Here is a 22315-nt window from a genome sequence, read left to right as displayed (position 1 = left end):
CCAAGTATCTTCTCCCAACTGCTAGGTTGTCTTTTTGTTTTGTTGATAGTTTCCTTTGCTGTGCAGAAGCTTTTGAGTTTGATGTAGTCCCATTTGTTCATTTTTTCTTTTGTTTCCCTTGCCCAGTCAGACTTGGTACTTGAAAATATGCTGCTAAAACTCACGTCAAAGAGCAGACTGCCTATGTTTTCTTCTAGAAGATTCATGGTTTCAGGTCTTACATTCAATCTTAAATCCATTTTGAGTTGATTTTTGTGCATGGTGTAAGCAAATGGTCTGCTTTCATTCTTTTGCATGTGGCTGTCCAGTTTACCAACACCATTTATTGGAGAGAATTTCCCTTCTCCATTGTAAGTTCTTGGCCCCCTTGTCAAATATTAGCTGTCCATATATGTGTGGGTTTATTTCTGGGCTCTCAATTCTGTTCCATTGATCTGTGTGTCTGTTTTTGTGCCAGTACCATGCTGTTTTGGTACTATATGTTATGGTAAATATGTTTGGTTACTATAGCTTTGTGGTACATTTTGAAATCAAGGAGTGTGACACCTCCTGTTTTTTTCTTTTTTCTCAGGATTCTTTTGGGTATTTGGAGTCTTTCATTGTTCCATATAAATTTTAGGATTCTTTCTTCTATTTCTGTGAAAATTGTTGTTGGAACTTTGATAGGGATTGCACTGAATCTATAGATTGCTTTAGGAAGTATGAGCATTTTAACTATGTTAATTCGTCCAATCCAAGAGCATAGAATATCTTTCCATTTCTTTGTGTCTTCTTCAATTTCTTTTGGCAATGTTTTATAGTTTTCAATGTACAGATCTTTCACCTCTTTGGTTAAGTTTATTCCTAGGTATTTTATTCTTTTTGTTGCAATTGTAAATGGGATTGTATTCTTAATTTCTCTTTCTGCTACATCGTTTTTAGTGTATAGAAACACAACTGATTTTTGTATGTTGATGTTGTATCCTGCAACTTGCCTATATTCATTTATTATTTCTAAAAGTTTTTAGTGGATCCTTTAGGATTTCCTATATATAAAATTATGTTGCCTGAAAATAGTGACAGTTTCACTTCTTTTCCAATTTGGATCCCTTTTATTTCTTTTTCTTGCCTGATTGCTGTGGCTAGGACTTCCAATACTACGTTAAATAAGAATAGTGCCAGTGGACTTCGTTGTCTGGTTCCTGTCCTTAGAGGGGTAGCTTTCAGTTTTTCTCCATTGTTAACAATATTAGCTGTGTGTTTGTCATATATGGACTTTATTATGTTGAGGTATTTTCCTTCTACACCCATTTTATTTAGACTTTTTATCATAAATAGATGTTGTATCTTGTCAAATGCTTTCTCTGCATCTATTAAGATGATCACATGATTTTTATTCTTCATTTTGTTAATGTAGTGTATCACGTTGATTTATTTGTGGATGCTGAACCATCCCTGCATCTCTAGAATAAATCCTACTTGATCATGGTTTGTGATCTTTTTAACGTATTGTTGCATTCGATTTGCTAGCATTTTGTTGAGGATTTTTGCATCAATGTTCATCAGTGAAATTGGCCTATAATTTTCTTTTTTTGCATTTTCCCTGTCTAGTTTTGTTGTCAAGGTAATGTTGGCTTTGTAGAATGAGTTAGGAAACTTCCCCTCCTCTTCAGTCTTTTGGTAGATTTTGAGAAGGATAAGTAAAAAGTCTTCTTTGAATGTTTGGTAGAATTCACCAGAGAAGCTGTCTGGTCCTGGACTTTTATTTTTTGGGAGGATTTGATTACTATTTCAATCTTCTTACTGGTGATTCAAATTCTTTACTTCTTCTTGATTCCATTTTGGAAGGTTCTGTGATTCTAAGAAGTTATCTATTTCTTCCAGGTTATTCAATTTATTGGCGTGCAGCTTTTCATAGTATTCTCTTATAAACTTTTGTATTTATTTATTTGAACTTTCTTTTTTTCTTGGTGAGTTTAGCCAAAGGTTTGTCCTTATTTATTTATTTATTTTTCATCTTTTCAAAGAGCCAGCTCTTGGTTTCATTGACTTTTTTTCTATTGCTTTTTAGTCTCCATTTCATTTATTTCTGCTCTGATTGTTATTTCCTTCTGCTGATTTTGGGCTTTGTTTTTTCTTTTCCCAGGTACTTTAGGTACACTGTTTTATTATTCATTTAGGATTTTTCTTGTCTGTTGAGGTAAGCCTAAATTGCTACAAATGTCCTTCTTAATACTGCTTTTGCTGTATCCCATAGATTTTGGCATGTTGTATTTTCATTTGTCTCCAGGTAATTTTTTATTTCTTCTTTGATTTCTTCATTAACCCAATGATTTTTCAGTTGCATTTTGTTTAATCTTCAGATTTTTGTGGCTTTTCTGGGTTTCTTCCTGTAGTTGATTTCTAGTTTCATACCTTTGTGGTCAGAAATGATGCTTGCTAATATTTCGATCTTCTTAAATTTATTGAGACTTATTTTGTGGCCTAATACGTGATCAATCCTGAAGAATGTTCCATGTGTATTTGAAAACAATGTGTATTCTGCAGATTTTGAATGGAATGCTCTCTATATATCTACTAAGTCCATCTGGTCTAATGTGTCATTTAAGGCCATTGTTTCCTTACTGATCTTCTGTCTGGATGATCTATCCATTGGTGTAAATGAAATGTTAAGATGTCCTACTATTATTGTGTTACTGTCTATTTCTCTTTTTATGTCTGTTAATAAATGCTTTATATATGTAGGCGCTTCTATGTTTGGTACATAGCTATTGACAAGTGTTATATCCTCTTGTTGGATTGTTCCCTTTATCATTATTTAGTGCCATTCTTTGTCTCTCAGTAAATTTTTTGTTTTATAGTCTATTTTGTCTGATCTAAGTATTCCTACCCCTGCTTTCTTTTCCTTGCCATTTGCATGGAGTGTATTTTCCCATCCTTTCACTTTCAGCTTCTGAATGTCTTTAGATCTGAAGTGTGTCTCTTGTGTGAAGCACATATATGGGTCTTGTTTTTTTATCCAATCAGCCACCCTTTTCCTTTTAAAGTACCATTGATAGATATGTATTTATTGCCATTTTGTTACTTTTCTTCTGGGTGTTTTAGTAGTTCTTCTCTTTTCCCTTCTTCATCTCTTACCTTCTGGTTTGATGGCATTCTTTAGTAATATGTTTGATTTCCTTTCTCTTACTTGTTTATTTGTTATAGGTTTCTGGTTTCTGATTACCGTGAGGTTCATTTATAATATTCTATGTATATAGCCATCTATATTGAGTTGATAATCTCTTATTTTGACCTTTTTCTAAAAGCTCTACTCTTTTACTCCCCTCCTATATTTTATGTTTTTTAAATCATATCTAATCTCTTATTCTGTGTCTATCCATTACTCTCTTATGATTGAAATAGTTAATTTTAATACTTTTGTCTTTAACTTTCATATTATATTCCTAGGTGGTTGACCAGCTACCTTTACTGTATTTTTTCCTTTACCAGTGATTTTGTTGTCTTTTTTTTGATAATTTTATTATGCTTATTTGTGGTCTTCTCTTTCCCATTTAAATAAGTCCTTTCAGCATTTCTTGTAGAACTTGTTTCTTGGTGATGAACTTTAATTTTTGCTTGTCTGGGAATTTCTTTATCTCTCCTTCCATTCTGAATGATAACCTTGCAGGATAGAGTATTCTTGGCTGTAGGGTTTTTCCTTTCAGCACTTTAAATACGTCATGCCACTGTCTTCTAGCCTGTAGGGTTTTTACTGAGAAGTCCACTGATAGCCTTATGAGCTTTCCTTTGTATGTCACTTGTTGCCTTTCTCTTGCAGCTTTTAGGATTCTCTCTTTATCTTTAATTTTGGACATTTCAATTATAATGTGTCTTGGTGTGGGCCTGTTTGGGTTTATCTTGTTTGGTGCTCTCTGTGTTTCCTGTACTTGGATGTCTGTTTCCTTCCACAGGTTAGGAAAATTTTCAGCTATTATTTCTTCAAATACATTTTCTGTCCCTTTATCTCTCTCTTCTCCTTCTATATGGAGACACCTATAATATGAATGTTAGTTTGCTTGATATTGTCCCAGAGTTCCCTTAGACTATTCTCCTTCTTTTTAATTCTTTTATCTGTTCAGCTTGGGTGATTTCCTCTATTCTGTCATCAGCTCACTGATCCATTCTACTGTATCCTCTACTCTGCTATTGAGTCCCTCTAGTGAATTTTTCATTTCCAGTATTGTATTCTTTATTTCTGGTTGGTTCTTTTTTATATTTTACAATTCTTTGTTGACATTCTCACTGTATTCACCCAGTGTTTTCCCAGGATCAGTGAGCATACTTGTGAGTTTTTGTTTGGACTTTTTGTCAGGTACATTGCTTATTTTTTCTTCTGGAGTTTTGTCCTGTTCCCTTGCTTGGAATATATTCCTTTGCTTTCTCATTATGCCTCTTTCTCTGTGCTTATAACTGTGTATTAGATGAGTCAGCTATGTCTTCTGACTTTGGAGAAGTGGCCTTATGTAAGTAATGCCTTTTGAGGCCCAGAAGTGTGCTTTCCTCTAGTCACCAGTCCAAACGTTCCAAGAGTGACCCCTGTGTGGGCCATGTGTACTCTTCTGCTGTGGCAGGGCTGCTCTCGCTGCTGGTAGCAAGGGAGTCTAGGCTTTCCTCCCTGGCTGGCTGTTTGTATATCAGGTTTGGGGAGCCCCAGCACCATTGGCTGCAAGGTCTAATAGCACACTCCTGTTGCAGTGTTTTGGTTAAGTGAGTAGGCAGCCAGTGTAGCTGGTTGCTAGGTTCAGGGGCTTACAATTGCTGTAGGCCTCAGGCCTGCAAGGCTGTTGTCAGCTCTCTTAGGATTGCATCTGAGTGGGGCTGGCCCCAGTCATGGGAGCACTCAATTAAATCAGGTTTTGGAAAGGGAGACAATCCTGTTTATGGCTTTTCTGAAGCACAGATGTTCTCCCACTGATAAGCTTCACCATCCACATGCCCACACACAACTGTCAACACTGTCCTGGCCTGTGAACACTTCCCCATCCCGTGGGATATACTCAGTCGCCCCACTGCAGAGGCCTCCACACTTCCACCAATGCCCCTCATAGTTCACCTGCTCCTCACATAGCCCCTGCCACACAAAGGCAGAGGCACTTGCCTGCCTGTAGAGGATTGAGGCACCCAGTCTATGCAGGCCGACAAGTAGCCTGAGGGCTTGCTGTTGGGTGGGGCCTGTCCCTAGGGTGGGTTGCCTGCCCTGGCTCAACTTGATTAAATCTGTGCTCTAGTGGGTTTGGCAGAACCCTGGGCTAAGAGGCAAGGGGAAAAGCTCTGATGGCATCTGTCAGCATCTGTGTCAGCATTCCTGTACTCAGTCACAACAATGGCTGCTGCCAATGTCTCAGTCTCCAGAGAGGTCTCACCTCTCACTGAGATGCACCCAGAGCCTACCAGGTGAGTCTCTTCACAAAGGACTGTTCACCTTTCTTTCTGGTGATTTTAGGTTGCTCTCTGAGATGAGTGAATTTGTGCATGGCCCTTTAAGATCTCAGTTTTTTTTTGGCTTACGTCCAACAGCTTTTCTGGGGGTATTCCCTGTTGCAGCCAATAGCCAGTGAAGCCAGATATTATGACACTCATCTCAGTTATGCTGAGTCTGCAGGGTGCTTATAGTGGTAACATACCCCCACTATGGTCTCTGCTTCTCCAGGGAAGGCTGTGCACCTTAGGGTGGCTCCTGCTCAGCTGTGAAGCTCTACAGCTCAGGAAGGTTGCTTTTTTTCTCTCCAGAAGGAATTTCTGCCTCTTCTGCCTCAGTCAGGACTCTCCCTTGTTATGGGGGTTCTTTTTATCCAGTGTTCAGTTCTCTCTCCATGGTCATTTTTCCAAGAATAGTTGTAACCTGGCTGTGTTTGGCGGAGAAGGTGAGTTCAGAGCCCATCTATGCTGCCATCTTGACGAGATCTCTCACTTGTTTCAATTTAAAGATTAAAAAATCACATCCTTCTCACACTTGAGCAGCCTTCGATTATGTCATGTATGGCCATGGAGGTTGTTGCTGCTTAGTGCCACTTCCCATAGGGCTTACTCAAACTTACTCAAAATAGTGATTTGTATTACACTCAAAATCAAATATAGTGTTCAATCCTGATCAGATGTGAACTGGGTATACTTATGTTATATTTGTATTTGGAGAAAATTGGGTTATGAAGTGATTCTCTTGGGTATGGGGTTAGTCTTAACTCCTTCGTGTGGACTGCAATGTATAACAGACTGGGTTTAGATGACATGATTTATTATCTGCAATAAAACCTACAAGTTCTACTGAGTCTTATTCACAGTTGACTTACTCCAAGTCCTTAGGGGACATAGGAGAGGTCAATCCTGCAGGTTGGCTTCATCCTGCTGCTTGGACTCCTAGCAATAGCATTACTAAATACTGTATGAGAGAAATCAAACAGATTTGCTCCCAACTTCTGTTGGTTAGTGGATGACAGTGTGATATATTTATGAGAAAAATTTCCAGAAGTCAAGGTAATGTCTTTTTATTTGTCATGCTGTCTTAAGGAAAAAGAATTCTTAATTTTTTGAAAGTCAGATTTATTCAACTTCACTGATGTCTTCAGACATTTTCTTCTACGTTGTTGTTTACATATATTCTGTTACCTTGTTTTTAATTTTATATTTATGTGCTTAATCCAGCTGGAATGCACTTTTAAATAGGGTGTCACTATATCTCTAATCATTTCTTTCACATGGATAAAAAACTTTCCAGGATCATTTATTGAAAGATCATTTTTTATTTTTTTCTCTACAGTGCCTTTTCTGTCACTGGTCAGATTTGCATATACATGTCTGTGTGTTTTTAAATATGGTGCATTGATTTTCTAATGTTGAATCAACCTTGTAATTCTGGAAATCTAACTTAGGACATAATACTTTTTCTTTTTTTTTTTTTTTTTGCTGAAGAAGATTTGCCATGAGCTAACATCTCCCAACTTCCAATCTTCCCCATTTTTTGGTTGAGAAAGATTAGCCCTGATCTAACATCTGGGCCAATCTTCCTCTATTTTGTATGTGGGACATTGCCACAGCAGGACTGATGAGTGGTTTAGGTCTGCACACAGGATCCAAAGTTGCAAACCCAAGCCACTGAAGTGGAGAGCACTGAAGTCAACCACTAGGCCATAAGGCTGGCTCCTGAATTATCTTTTTTAAAATGCCTGAATTATTCCATTACTGATAACTTGGAGAAGTTTTTTTGCAGTTGTTTTTGGTAACATTGGTGTGTAATATCTTATTCTATTGTTGCCTGAATTTTCTAATTAAAATGGCCTATTTATTTTTTTCTAAGTGCGTACACTTCATTTGTGAATCTCTAAATCATTTTGAGGAAGGGAGAATTAGAAGGTTTTATACATTGGAATTTTAATCCATAAGGAAGGTTTATCTTTCCGTGTGTTTTTCTTCAAAGACATTCAATATTTTCTAATCTTCAAAAAATATTGTGTACTTTTGTTAGATTTACTCTTCAGCACTTTAAAAATTTATTTATTTATATTTTTTTGAGGAACATTAGACCTGAGCTAACATCTGCTGTCAATTTTCCTCATTTTGCTGTGGAAGACTGGCCCTAAGCGAACATCTATGCTCATCTTCCTCTACTTTATATGTAGGATGCCTGCCACAGCATGGCTTGACAAGCAGTGCATAGGTCCACACCCAGGATCTGGATTGGTGAATCCGGGACCACCAAAGTGGAAGGTTGGAACTTAACCGCTGTGCCACTGGGCTGGTCCCCCTCTTCAGCATTTTATAATCATTTTGCAATTATAACTATTTTTAATCTTAGATTTCTTCTGATGGTTGTTGATGTAAGACTGCAGTTGAATCTGTAACTAGCAGTCTTCTTACATATTTTTATCTATTCTAATAACAGTATATTTAGTTTTCTCACCATAGGAAACTATGTAAATAATGACAGTTTTACTTTTCTACTTTAACCCTAGGTCATATATATATATATATATATATATTGTCTGGTTTGGGGCCTGAACGAGACCTCCAATACAATATGGACCAGAAGTAATACAGGCAGTAGCCTTGTATTCTTCCCAATTCTAAAAGGATATGCTTCCTACTTTATCATCCAAGATCGTTTACAACAATATTGTATTACAATCATCAAATCTGATGAGATTAGACTTAATTATTCCAACAACTCAAAATAAAGGATAATTATGTAATGTGATGAGGTTGCTCTTTATCACTACTATAGCAGTCATATTACAATATATAATGTATCAAATTAACCTGTTGTATGCTTTAAATGTACACAATGTTATATGCACAATAGGTTTTTAAATTAAAAGGAAAAGATTGTTTCCTGTCTTGTTTTTTTTTTGTAGCCACCTTATAAAAGTTTATAAAATTTCCTAATATTTCATATTTTGGAGACTGAATGCCTATGAATTTATTAAATGATTCCCCTGTAGCATCTGAAATAATCATATTTGTTCACTGATAAAATTCAAGCACCTAGAACTGCACTTGGCCCATGATAAGTACCTAATAATATTTGAGTGAATCCATAAATAAAAAGACTATTTTAAAAAATTAATGTGGTCATTGTAATTATTGGTTTTCTATTGTGAAGTCGACCTTGGATTCCTGAATAAACTCAACTAGGACATAGAGAATCACCTTTTTCTTACATATGTGTATATACTTCGTTGGGTTCTGTTTACTAATATTTTATACAAGCCTTTTAATGATATGCTTGAGTAACACTGACACGTAATTCTTTTTCTCTTATTTTGTTCCTGAATGGTATTTAGATGCTGATTATGACAGCCTCCTATATGGCAACGGAAAGTATTTCCACCTTTTATTAATTCTTAAACGGTTTCCGTAAGGTAAGAAATATGTATTTCTCTAATGCAGGGTGCACTGAACTAGTAAAATTATCTGGATATACGGTAACTGTTAAGATAGTTGGTTTTGGTACTTTTCTTCTCTAACGATATTAAGTATTGATTAAACTCTTCTTACCGTTATAGGACAGCTAAGCCTTCCAATTTCTTACTCAGCAGGTTTTGTATATGTTTCTAGGCATTTTGTCCATTTTAAAATATATAATATGAATGTATTTGGTTACATTTTTAATGTTTGCTCCTTATGTAACTACATTCTGTTTGGGACTTATTTGTGTTCCAAATACAATTTCTTTGTGCATTCTCCTTTTTCCTGGCATTCATTGTGGTAGAAAGTAGTCTGTTCTTATTATTTATTTCAGACTCCCTTGAGTAAGCTACACCATATCTGCCATGTTTTGTTTTTATTTAATTTCTGTTATGTATTTATATACCTATATCACTGTGCTTCTTTTTTTTTTTGAGGAAGATTAGCCCTGAGCTAACTACTACCAATACTCCTCTTTTTGCTGAGGAAGACTGGCCCTGAGCTAACATCCATGCCCACCTTCCTCTACTTTACACGTGGGACACCTACCACAGCATGGCTTTTGCCAAGCGGTGCCATGTCTTCACCTAGGATCTGAACCTGTGAACCCTGGGCTGCTGAGAAGTGGAACGTGCACACTTAACCGCTGAGCCACCGGGCCAGCCCCTATCACTGTGCTTTTGCTTTCTTATTCTTTCTGTACTTTCCTTTTTATTTTAGTAAAGTTTGTTATGAATAAGAGTAAAGAAATATCTCTTCAAGTACTTGCATTCAGTTTTCTTAGGTGCATATCCAGAAGTTGAGTTGCTGGATTATATGGTAATTCTACTTTTTACTTTTTGAGAAGCTGTCATACTATTTTCTACAGTAGCTCTACCATTTTATGTTCCCACCAAAAGTGCACAAGGGTGTCAACTTTTCCTTATCCTCACCAACACTCATTTTCTGTTGTTTGATAGTAGCCATTTGAAGGGTGTGTAGTGGTATCTCAACGTAGTTTTGGTGCACGTTTCCCAAATGGTTAATGATGTTGAGTATTTTTCTGCTTGCTTATTGGCCATTCATATATATTCTTTGGAGAAATGTCTACTCAAGTCCTTTGTCCATTGATGAATTGGGTTGTTTGTTGTCTATCTTGAGGAGCTCTCTGTATATCCTAGATATTAATCTATTATCAGATACATGATTTGCAAATATTTTCTTCCATTTTGTGGGTTGCCTGTCTACTCTAACAGTGCCTTTTGATGCACAAAATTGTTCTCTTATAATGTTTTTTATTTCTGTAGAGTCTTAGTAATGCTCTTACTTTCATTTTTGGTTTTAGAAATTTGCGTCTTCTGTCTTAGCACATCTAGCTGAATGTTTGTCAATTAGGTTGATTTTTTTCAAAGAACCAACTTTTGGTTTCATTGATATTTTCTATTTTTTTGTGTTATCTATGTCATTTGTCTCTGTTCTAATATTTATTACTTCCTTCCTCCTGTTAGCTTTGAGTTTAGTTTATTCCTCTTCTAGTTACTCAAATTGATTTGAGATTTTGCTTTTTTAATGTAATCCTTTATCACCATAAATTTTCCCCTTAGCACTGCTTCCCATAAGTTTTACCATGCCGTGTTTTGTTTTCATTTTTGTCTATGTTCTAATTTCCCTTGTAATTTCTTTTTGATATATTGGTTGTTTTAAAGAGTGTTGTTTCATTTCCACAATTTTATTGATTTTCCAGTTTGTTGTTTTTACTGATTTCTAGCTTCATCCTGTTTTGATTGGAGAAGGTACTTTGTATGCTATTAAATCTATACAGAATTAATTTGTGGTCTATTCTTGCAAATATTTCATTTGTACTTGAGAAGAATGTGTGTTCTGTTGTTGGGTAGTGTTCCGTACATGTCTGTTAGATCCAGTTGGATTATTGTGTTGTTTAAGTCTTTTATTTCCATACTTATCTTCTGTCTGGCTATTGTGTCCATTATTGTGAGTGGGATATTGAAGTCTTCAAATATTATTGTAAAACTATTTCTTTCTTCAAATCTGTAAGTTTTTACTTCTTATATTTTCATGGTCTGTCATTAGGTGCATATTTATAATTGTTATACCTTCTTGTTGTATTGAAACTTTTATTAATATTTAATGTTTTTCTGTGTCTCTTTAGAATAAAATCTTTAGACTTAAAATCTATTTTGTCTGATATTTGTATAGCTACCCCTGCTGCCATTTGGCTACCATTTGCATGGAATATCTTTTTCCATACTTTAATTTTCAACCTGTTTCTGTCTTTGGATCTATAGTGAATCTCTGGTAGACAGCATATGGTTGGATCATGTATTTTTATGCATTCTGCCAATCTCTTTAAGACTTTAATCCATTTACATTTAAAATACTGATGAAGAGGGATTTACTTTAGTAATTGTGTTCTTTTTTTTTTTTTCCTGAGGAAGATTAGCCCTGAGCTAACTACTGCCAATCCTTCCCTTTTTGCTGAGGAAGACTGGCCCTGAGCCAACATCCATGCCCATCCTCCTCTAGTTTCTATGTGGGACGCCTGCCACAGCATGGCTTTTGCAAAGCAGTGCCATGTCCGCACCCGAGATCTGAACCTGCAAATCCTGGGCCTCTGAGAAGTGGAATGTGTGAATTTAACCACTGCACCACCAGGCCAGCCCCATATTCCTCACTTTTTTTTTTCAGGAAGATTAGCCCTGAGCTAACTGCTGCCAGTCCTCCTCTTTTTTGCTGAGGAAGACTGGCCCTGAGCTAACATCCATGCCCATCTTCCTCTACTTTATACATGGGACACCTAGCACAGCATGGCTTGCCAAGCAGTGCCATGTCTGCACCCGGGATCCAAACCAGTGAACCCCAGGCCAATGAAGTGGAACGTGTGCACTTAACTGCTGTGCCACTGGGCAGGCCCATATTCCTCATTTTTGAAAGATGGTTTTGCTAGATATAGGAATCTTGGTAGAATTTTTTTTTTAATTTTAGTACTTTGAATATATCAGCTCACAATCTTCTGGCTTCCAAAGATTCTGATGGGAAATCTGCTTAGCTTTCTATTGAGGACCCTGATGTGTGACCACTTGCTTCTCTCTTGCTACTTTCAAGTTTCTCTGTCTTTTGAAAGTTTGATTTTGGTATGTCTTCATCTGGTCAATTGGAACTCATCTACTTGGAGTTTGTTCAGCTTCTTTGATGTCTGTATTCAACCCATATATCAAATTGGGAAGAATTCAGCAATGATTTCTTCTAATTCTTTCTCTGACTCTTCTCCTTCTAGGACTTCCACAGTGAGAATGTTGGTCTCTTTGAGGCTATCCCAAAGATATTTTTGGCTATGTTCACTATTCTTGAGTCTTTTTTCCTTCTGTTTCTTATTTCCATTCTCCTATCTTGGAGTTCACTAATTTTTTTTACTGAATTGTACAAATGTGTGTTTGAATCCCTCTAGTGAATTTTTCATTTCACTTACCACACTTTTCAACTCCAGAATCTCTTCCTGGTTTCTTTTTTAAAAGGTTCTCTATCTCTTTATTGATATCTCCATTTTGTTCATACATTGTTTCCTTGTCTTTCTCGATATCTTCTTTAGTACTTTGAGAACCTTTAAGACAGTTGTTTTAAAGTGTTTGTCTAGTAGATATGTCATGAGGTCATTTTTGGAGACAGTTTCTGTTGATTTACCTTTTCCTTTGAATGGGTCGTACTTTCCTCTTTCTTGGTATGCCTTGTGATTTTTTTTGTGAAACACTGGATATTGGAACCTTTTTGTGAAATGCTGTATATTTGAACCTAATCCTGTGGTATCTCTGGAAACCAAATTCTCCCCCTTCATCAGATTTTAACTTTTTGTTGTTGTTGCTTCTTTGTTGTAGGCTATCTCTAGGCTGCAGATCAGCACTTGGTGTAAACTTAAGGTCTTCTCAGGTCTTTCCTGAACCTTTCTCTGTGTATGTGCAGTCACTTTCTAATTTTCCCTGTAACATAGGTAGACCAAACGTAAAAAAGTAATCTAATGCTTCTCTTAATAGGTGTTTTTTCTTTTATACTTTTGTCTGAGCTGGCCTTGTGACTTGCTTTGACCAACAGAAACAAGCAGAACTGAGCTGTACAAGTTTGTTTTCAAGAAGCTTCTGGTATGAAATTATTACTGTTTTCTGCTATGTTTTGGGTTTGTTACACAGTAAAGGCTACCTGATACACATATCTGTGGCACACAAGCCTATAAACTGTAGCACCTCAGTGACAAGTTGGGGGAGTCTCTAGAAGCAGGGTTCATGTTGTTAACAGGGAGGGGTTTTGTCAGTGGGTGAAAGACTGAGCATCTCTTATGACATCAGATGAGAAAATCAAGATTTGAGCTCATCATCCTCTACTTTAGGTCTTCAGGACACTCAGTAGTACTGGGGTCTCAGGGAAACAGTTATAGATAAGATGAGATACAGGTGGGTTACCAGAGGTTAGACTTTCCTGACCTGGCCAGCAGTTATTTCGGTGATCTCGAAAACCGCTATTAGAGTCTTCCAGTCAGTCTGAGGTTCCTCTATTGTCCCTTGACCCTGCTAGGAGACTGTGGTAGAAAGGGTGTGTGGAAGCCCTGAAGTGCCATTCCCTCACTCTAAAATAGTGACTCCAATACCACCCAGATTTCCCAAAGCCCAGAGTATTGAATGGTAATGGATGAGACTATCATTTCTTCTCCACTTAATCCTTTAATTGGCTAGAGCACTGGATTTTGCCTGACTTCCACTTAAGCTAGAGCTGGCCCCCTGTGTGGTGGGAGTGTCTCCCCCTCCTTGGGAGAGGACATATCTGACAGGGACTTGGGTACTTCTTTGTGCAAATTCTGGGTATTATCAACAGTGAAACAAATGGTAATGGGGATATTATTCCAAACTATTGCAAACTATTGCATTCCTGACTATTCCAAAGCTTTACCTGGGGGATATAGCTTTTGCATTGACCTCTTCTCCCAGATGTCCTTATTCAGGGCTGTCTCAGTCCCCAGAAGTGCCATTTATTGGGTGTCCTATTGTCACCTGGCATTGTTGGGACCACCTCATTACCTGCTGTTCTGGCCCTTTCTTCACTCTTATCCCACATCATCCTCTCAGCAGCCTTTCTCCCACCTTTTGTTCCTCCCTGACACCTCTTGCACTTCTCATAGAAAGGGTAGCCTGAGGGTGGGGGAAATATTAGAGGAAATTTTAGCACCTAGGAAATGTGTCTTTCCACAGGAAATAACCTCTGAAAGGCAACAACTTTGCTGTGAGCTTTGAGTTGAGGCCAAATGTTCTTAGAAATGAGGTGCAGAGCAGGGTCAGCTTGTATTTGTATGCAAAAGGAGAAGGTGAGATGTTTCACTCTGAGCTTGTAAACCATTTGACTTCTGACCCATTGAGATATATCTCCTTTTCTTCTCACCCTTTTCTCCCATGAGTACATCATGGAATGAGAAATGGAAATGAGTACATCATGGAGTCCATTTTGTCATTCTTTCCTATTTTTATCAGTGGCACTCTTCCTTCCACTTCCCCAATGGTGCCAATGGGGCATTTCCTCTAGACTTGACTGCCTTGAGGATTGTATGGCAGTCCATGAATCACCTGTACCTTGTACAGACATAAGGGCAAAGTGAAAGGGTCTGGTGAGGGCTTTAACTCTGTCTCAACATATCACATCTTGTCTCTAGAAGAAAGTCCAGAGTTATTGGTGAATAAACATATTTAGACACCCACACTCTTCATTGATGTACTGTGTTCATCCCATGGTGACTCTTGGTACACTGGGTTGCAGGGCAGTTCTGGAGGGCCATGTGACAACTCCTCATGCCATGCAGAACAGCAGCAAAATCTTCACCCAGGGCTCCTGGAGTTACAAGGCTCTCGCCTTAGGTAGACAGTTACTGGAAATATTTGGATATTGGAATCTACCTCTTCAACTGCAATTGTATGAGATCTAAACACAAATCAATGACGTCCGATGACAATATAGTATCCAGTGAAATTTGAAGACTTAGTATAAAGGATTTAGACATCTCAATCTTTATACTGCTTACAATGTTGAAATATTTTAAATACATTGAATTAAATAAAATTTATTATTAAAATTGATCTCAGTTCTTTTTTGGTTCATTATGGCTACTGAAAAAATGTAAACTCTACATGTCACATTATGCTTTCAAACTGCTGCTGGGCATTACAAAGAGATAAAAAGTGAAATATTGTATTCAGCTGATACAGTGGACATTCCCTTGAAGAAGTTTGGAGTCCTGTAACTGCTTTAAAGTTCTTACCTCTGGCTTTTTCCATTCTTTCAGCAAATAATAAAATTCTGTCCCTGTGCTAGGAAGTGAGAAGGGATAAGTAGTGAATACAGAAATCACCCGAAGCCTTGAAAATCCAATCTTCCTATGAAAGTAGGTAGATAATAAGCCAATGATTGACGTATCAGTCTAAAAGCATATTTAAGATGAGAGAAATCAGGCAGGTAGTAAAATGAGTCTTCTACATACACACACAGAGGCACAAATATTCTGGGGCAGATAATGGCAGAAAAGGGAAACTAACTATTCCAACTTGAATGCAAAAAGATTAGAGAAACAACGTCAAGATTTTTACAAAAAAAAAAAAATCCCCCTCAGAATACTTTTCAAGTAGCGGGCAACTTCAAGAGAGTCTTGGTTGAGAATACTCAAATCAAACAGGTCTGCTCTCTCCCTTCCACCTTTGCAGAGGGGAAATGCCAAATCAGACTTTCTCCAACATCTGTGCATTTTACAGGTCTCCTCAGATGTGCGTCTTCTCAGAGAACCACTTTTGCATATTATTTATCAGTTTTTTTGTTTTGCTTTGATTTGTATTCTTTTATTCCTCAGATTTCCTTCATGTTCATTTCAGATCTTTTAAATTTATGTGAATTCAAGGTCAATTCTTTTTCTTTTAAATAAACTGCACTCTTTAATAAACCAAAAACAGAAGAGCAGCCTGAGTGGTAATCTACACAATGGTATTATAATGACAAACAGAAAGTTTCACAGTTCATTATCTGCAAACTAAATCCACCTTCACAACAACTCCATGACTGAGAAGGCTGAAACTCTATACATGATTCTATGTTGTCTGACACTAGGATCTGCTTTCTATTAGAGTTTTTGCATGTCATGTGCAGCATTATGTGTCTTTTGTTACCAGTGTCCTCTTGTTACCATGAAGTCACATACAGTCACAGGAAAAAAGAAGACCCAGCTGTCTATCTCCAAGTTGAGATTTTAATACTACAGTTATCAACCTGGGGGACTTTGTGCTGATGAGGCACACAAATGCGTTTAGTTTGGTGGAAATTGCATAGAATTTTTTCATTGTAATACCATTAATATACAATCAAATAAACAGACCTTAAGTATTCTGTAAATGATTTTAAAATTGCACATCCTTGTGTAATCACCAGCCTAAACAAGATACGGAACACAGTCATCTCTCCCAAAAGCCCTCTTGCCTCTCCTAGTCTATTCCCTTTACCGCTTCTGCAGACAAGCACTTTGATTTCAACAGGCAAAAGATACATGTGTACACATATTAGACAGCTTGCTCATCATTTTCCAATCTACACTTTAGCTGATTTTTCTCCATTGTTTAGAGAGGCAATACGGGAGAAAGATGTTTAAATCTCCCACTTGAATTGTGGACTTAGAGTCTATTTCTGTCAAGCATTGCTTTATGTATTTTGTAACAATATTATTAGGTGGATTCACATTTCAACATTTTATATGTTGGAGAATCTGAGTCTTTTATCTGAATCAACTCTATCTCAAGAAACGCTTTGTGACTTGAAGTCTATCTTGTTTGGCAGTACGATTTGCTTTCTTTAGGGGAGTTTTTGTATATCATGGGCAGCATTATGTCTTTTGGTTACCAATGTTCCCTTAGTATCTGACATTGACCCTTGATCACTGGCACCTAGTGATTCTTGACTAACAGACAAGTGAGATCCTTCTCAATATTGTTAATGGATACCTAGTTAAAGCAAAATAACTGGATCTTAGCTTGCTCGATGCAATACACAATCTTCTAGGAGGTATAATTAAATATCTATCTAGAGGCAAAAGAAAACAAAAACATATAATGTTCTGCTGTATAGCTGCTACTGCTACATCTTGATACCCAAACTAGGGACTTCCTATATATCAAAATCACCCCATTTTCCACATCTTCTCAAAGTCCCTATGAATAACACACCTATCCAGATACAGTAAAACTTGAAAGTGAATGGGGTAAATAGGATTATCATAATATCCAACAATTTCCCCTTTGAGTTTCACCCAAAAGAAATGCAGGAACATCAAATAGATATATGCACACCCATTTTCATAAGCTGCATTATTCACAGTAGCCAAAAGGTGGAAGCCACCCAAGTGTCTATCAATGGACAAATGGATACACAAAATGTGTATACAAACAATGGAATATTATTCAGCCTTAAAAAGAATAAAATTCTGTCACACGCTAAAAACATGGATGGACTTTGAAGACATTCTGCTATGTGAAATAAGCCTGACACAAAACACCATACAGTGTATGACTCCACTTACATAAGGTAACTAGAGGAGTCTACTCAATAAACACAGAGCCAGAAATTAGAATGGGTGTTGCTGGGGACTGGAGGAAGAGGCTATGGTGAGTTAGTGTTTAATAAGTACCAAGTATGAATTTGGGATGATGAAAAAGTTCTAGAGATGGATGGTGGTGATGGTAAAACAACAATGTGAGAGTATTTAACACCACTGAGCTGTGAACTTAAAAAGGTTAAATGAGTAAATTTTATGTGATATATAGTTTATCATAATAAAAAATTGTGAAATAGTAGTATTACTTAATGGAGCCTCCCCAAACCACAGGTCCGGGGGAAAAGAAATTCAAAATTGGCTTGGGTGGCAGTGCCTCTCACCCAGATGCAGTTCAATAAAATACCCACCCATAAACAGAAGGACCTTAAAGTGCTTGAGACTTAATCAGTAATATTAAATTTATACATCTGATTATTTCAAAATCATTATAATTTGCAAATAAAAAGATTTTAAAAGAGTAAATTTTAAAATTACTACTATTCAGATCCTGAATCGAGGAACGTAGTGTGTTAAAAACTGAGATTAAAAAACCAGAGTGCTCTGCCAGTATTTCATAGAATACTACACCTAACGCAAAACAGTAATTTTAAATGCCCACGTGTTGTGTCACTTGTAGGTTCCCTGCACACAGGGAGGTTAATAGCCTTTCCGTAACCTGTGGAAAGACACACTTCTCAGGGGCAATAATTCCTTTTGTAATATCCCTCTCCTCAAGGACCCACAGGACACCGTTTATTTGAGAAGTGGCAGAAGAGTCGAGGAGGGAGAATAGTTGGAAGGCAAATCTGGGCTATGAGTGAAGAAAAGGCCAGAGCTGCAGTGACTGCAGTGGTCCCCAAAAGGCCAGGGAAAATGCCAATGGGGAACTCCATGGAAGACACCACTGGGGGCTGAGGGAGACTGTCAGGACCAAAGTCTTATGGGATAGAAAAGGCTAATGTGAAGCCTGTAAGATCCAGGCAAAGCTGGAGAATCATCACACCTGTCCACATCATCATTAGTAAGTTTTGTCCACAGCAGGGCCATCATGCAACCTCCACTGGTGTGTCCCCTTAAGGAGGTGATCAACTTTTATCACAAGATAGTGCTTTCAGTACAGTTGATGATACCAAGCACTTCTCCACAGGGGTACCCATGTCCCTGTCACACATATCCTCTTTCAAGGAGAGGATGTCCCACTTCTCAGGGGACCTGTTCATCTTGCCACCTGGACCTATAAGTGGCTCCCCTGACTTTTGACTTAATTCTAGGACTCTCTGCTAATATTCGACAAGGAACAATCTAAAAGTGCATGGAAATGTACTGGAAAAAGAACAACAAAGCCCAAAATCACGAAGGAAGGAAATAATAAAAATCAGAGCAGAAATAAATGAAAGAGATTAAAAAAATAGAAAAACAATGAAACCAAGAGCTGGTTCTTAGAAAAGATAAAAATTGACAAACCCTTAGCCAGACTCACTTAAGAAAAAAAGAGAGAAAGCTCAAATAAATAAAATCAGAAATGAAAGAGGAGAGATTACAACAGACACCTCAGAAATACAAAAGATAGTAAGAGAATAATATGAAAAGCTATATCCCACCAAAGTGGATAATTTAGAAGAAATGGATAAATTCTTAGAAACATACAACCTTCCAAAACCGGACCAAGAAGAAGTAGAGAATTTGAATAGACCAATCACCAGTAAGGAGATCGAAACAGCAATCAAAAACCTCACAGAAAATAAAAGTTCAAGACCTGATGGCTTCCCTGGTGAATTCTACCAAACATTCAAAGAAGATTTAACACCTATCCTTCTCAAACTCTTCCAAAAAATTGAAGAGGAGGGGAGGCTTCCTAACTCCTTCTACGAAGCCAAAGATATCCTGATACCAAAACCAGACAAGGACAACACAAAAAAAGAAAATTACAGGCCAATATCACTGATGAACATTGACACAAAAATCCTCAACAAAATACTAGCAAATTGAATACAATACATTAAAAAGATCATACATCATGATCAAGTGGGTTTCATTCCAGGGATGCAGGGATGGTTCAACATCCACAAATCTATCAACGTGATACACCACATTAACAAAATGAAGAATCAAAATCACATGATCAGCTCAATAGATGCAGAGAAAGAATTTGACAAGACACAACATCCATTTATGATAAAGACTCTAAATAAAATGGGTATAGAAGGAAAACACTTCAACATAGTAAAGGCCATATATGACAAACCCACAGCAAATATTCTCAACGGAGAAAAACTGAAAGCTCTCCCTCTAAGAACAGGAACCAGACAAGGATGTCCACTGTCACCACTCTTATTTAACATATTATTGGAAGTCCTAGCCACAGCAATCTGGCAAGAAAAAGAAATAAAAGGGATCCACATTGGAAAAGAAGTGAAACTGTCACTCTCTGCAGATGACATGATTTTATATCTAGAAAACCCTAAAGAATCCACTAAAAAACTTTCAGAAACAATAAAGGAATACAATCAAGGTGCGGGATACAAAATCCATGTACAAAAATCGGTTGTATTTCTATAGACTAACAACGAAGTAGCAGAAAGAGAAATTAAGAATGCAATGCCATTTACAATTGCAACAAAAAGAATAAAATACCTAGGAATAAACTTAACCAAAGAGATGAAAGATCTGTACACCGAAAACTACAAAACATTGTTGAAAGAAATCAAAGAAGACACAAAGAAGTAGAAAGACATTCCATGCTCTTGGATTAGAAAAAATAACATCGTTAAAATGTCCGTACTTCCTAAAGCAATCTATAGATTCAACTCAATCCCTATCAAAGTCCCAACAAATTTTTTCACAGAAATGGAAGAATCCTAAAATTTATATGGAACAACAAAAAGACCTGAATAGCCAGAGGACTCCTGAGAAAAACTAACAAAGCTGGAGGTATCACTCTCCCTGATTTCAAAATGTACTACAAAGCCATAGTAACCAAAACAGCATGGTACTGGCACAAAAACAGACACACAGGTCAATGTAACAGAATCAAGAGCCCAGAAACAAACCCACACATCTATGGACAGCTAATATTCGACAAGGGAGCCAAGAGCATACGATGGAGAAAGGAGAATCTCTTCAATAAATGGTTTGGGAAAACTGGACAGCCACATGCAAAAGAATGAAAGCAGACCATTTGCTTACACCATGCACAAAAATCAACTCAAAATGGATTAAAGACTTGAATGTAAAACCCGAAACCATGAAACTTCTAGAAGAAAACATAGGCAGTACACTCTTTGACATCAGTCTTAGCACATTTTCAAGTACCACGTCTGACCACGCAAGGGAAATAAAAGAAACAATGAACAAATGGGACTAAATCAAACTAAAAAGCTTCTGCACAGCAAAGGAAACCAGCAACAAAACGAAAAGACAACCTAATGATTGGGAGACGATATTTCTAAACCATCTATCAGATAAAGGGTTAATATCCAAAATATACAAAGAACTCATACAGCTCAACAAAAAACCCAACAATCCAGTTAAAAAATGGGCAAAAGATCTGAACAGAGATTTAGCCCTAGAAGATATACAAATGGCCAACAGGCATATGAAAAGATGCTCAACATCATTAGCTATCAGGGAAATGCAAATCAAAAATACAATGAGCTATCACCTCACTCCAGTCAGTATGGTTATAATTAACAAGACAGGAAATAAGTGTTCAAGAGGATGTGGAAAGAAAGGAACCCTTGTACACTGCTGGTAGGAGTGCAAACTGGTGCAGCCACTATGGAAAGCAATATGGAGTAGCCTCAGAAAATTAAGAATAGATCTACCATATGATCCAGCTATCCCACTGCTGAGTATTTATCCAAAGAACTTGAAAATGTAACAGCATAAAGATACATGCACCCCTATGTTCATTGCAGCATTATTCACAACAGCCAAGACTTGGAAGTAACCCAGGTGCCCATCAAGGGACGAATGGATAAAGAAGATGTGGTATCTATACACAATGGAATACTATTCAGTCATAAGAAATGATGAAATCTGGCCATTTGTGACAACGTGGCTGGTCCTTGAGGGTATTATCCTGAGTGAAATTAGAGGGAGAAAGTCAAACAGCATATGATCTCAATCATAAGTAGACGACAAAAACAATGAAGAACTAACACATAGCAATGGAGATTGGATTGGTGATTACCACAGGGGAAGGGGGGGAGGGCAAAAGGGGTGATTAGGCTCACATGTGAGGGGATGGACTATAATTAATTTTTGGGTTGTGAACATGATGTAATCTACACAAAATTCGAAATATATTATCATGTATATCCAAAAGCTATATTATGTTATAATTCAATGTTACTGCAATTAAAAAAGTTTAAAAAAGAAAAAAAAAGTTAAAGGATCTTGGGGCAAGTAAAATATAATTAATACATTATATAAATTTCAATCTTCAACAGTAAAATCATTTACCTGGAAAAAAAAAAAAGATGAGAGAGGAAAGAAAAATGGGTTAAGCAGTGAAAAACACAAGATGCTAGATATAAAACCAAATTTATTAGTAACTATATTATGGACTAAAAGTTTCAATTTAAAAATAAATTAATTTTAAAAACCATATTTCATTTACATAAAAAATTTTTAACTCCAAACTAATTATGTATAAAATGAGATTTAAAAATTAAGGGTCCAGTAAGATTAAGAAATTAAGGAAAACCAGGCTGATATAATTATTGATGCACTTAATGATAAGATTCATTAGTAAGCAGGACAGCAGAGATCCTTATCCCTCCCCTCTAACAC

The 22315-nt window shown here is 37.0% G+C and overlaps 1 protein-coding gene across 4 annotated transcripts in view; it reads right to left on the bottom strand.

Annotated features, from left to right (window-relative positions):
• Window positions 1-22049: 22049 nt before the first annotated feature.
• LOC100061960 (zinc finger protein 426) overlaps window positions 22050-22315 on the bottom strand; it is a 16567-nt gene continuing 16301 nt past the window's right edge. For all 4 annotated transcript variants that reach the window (XM_070274157.1, XM_014741873.3, XM_023645504.2 and 1 more), the window contains one exon: window positions 22050-22315. This exon is cut by the window's right edge and continues 3356 nt beyond it. The gene's annotated coding sequence lies outside the window, so the exon portion shown is untranslated.

The sequence above is a fragment of the Equus caballus genome, chromosome 7 (assembly GCF_041296265.1).
Source record: "Equus caballus isolate H_3958 breed thoroughbred chromosome 7, TB-T2T, whole genome shotgun sequence".
NCBI lineage: Eukaryota > Metazoa > Chordata > Mammalia > Perissodactyla > Equidae > Equus > Equus caballus.
Note: the sequence above shows the minus strand (reverse complement) of the source record. Positions and strands in the feature narration are given on the sequence as shown.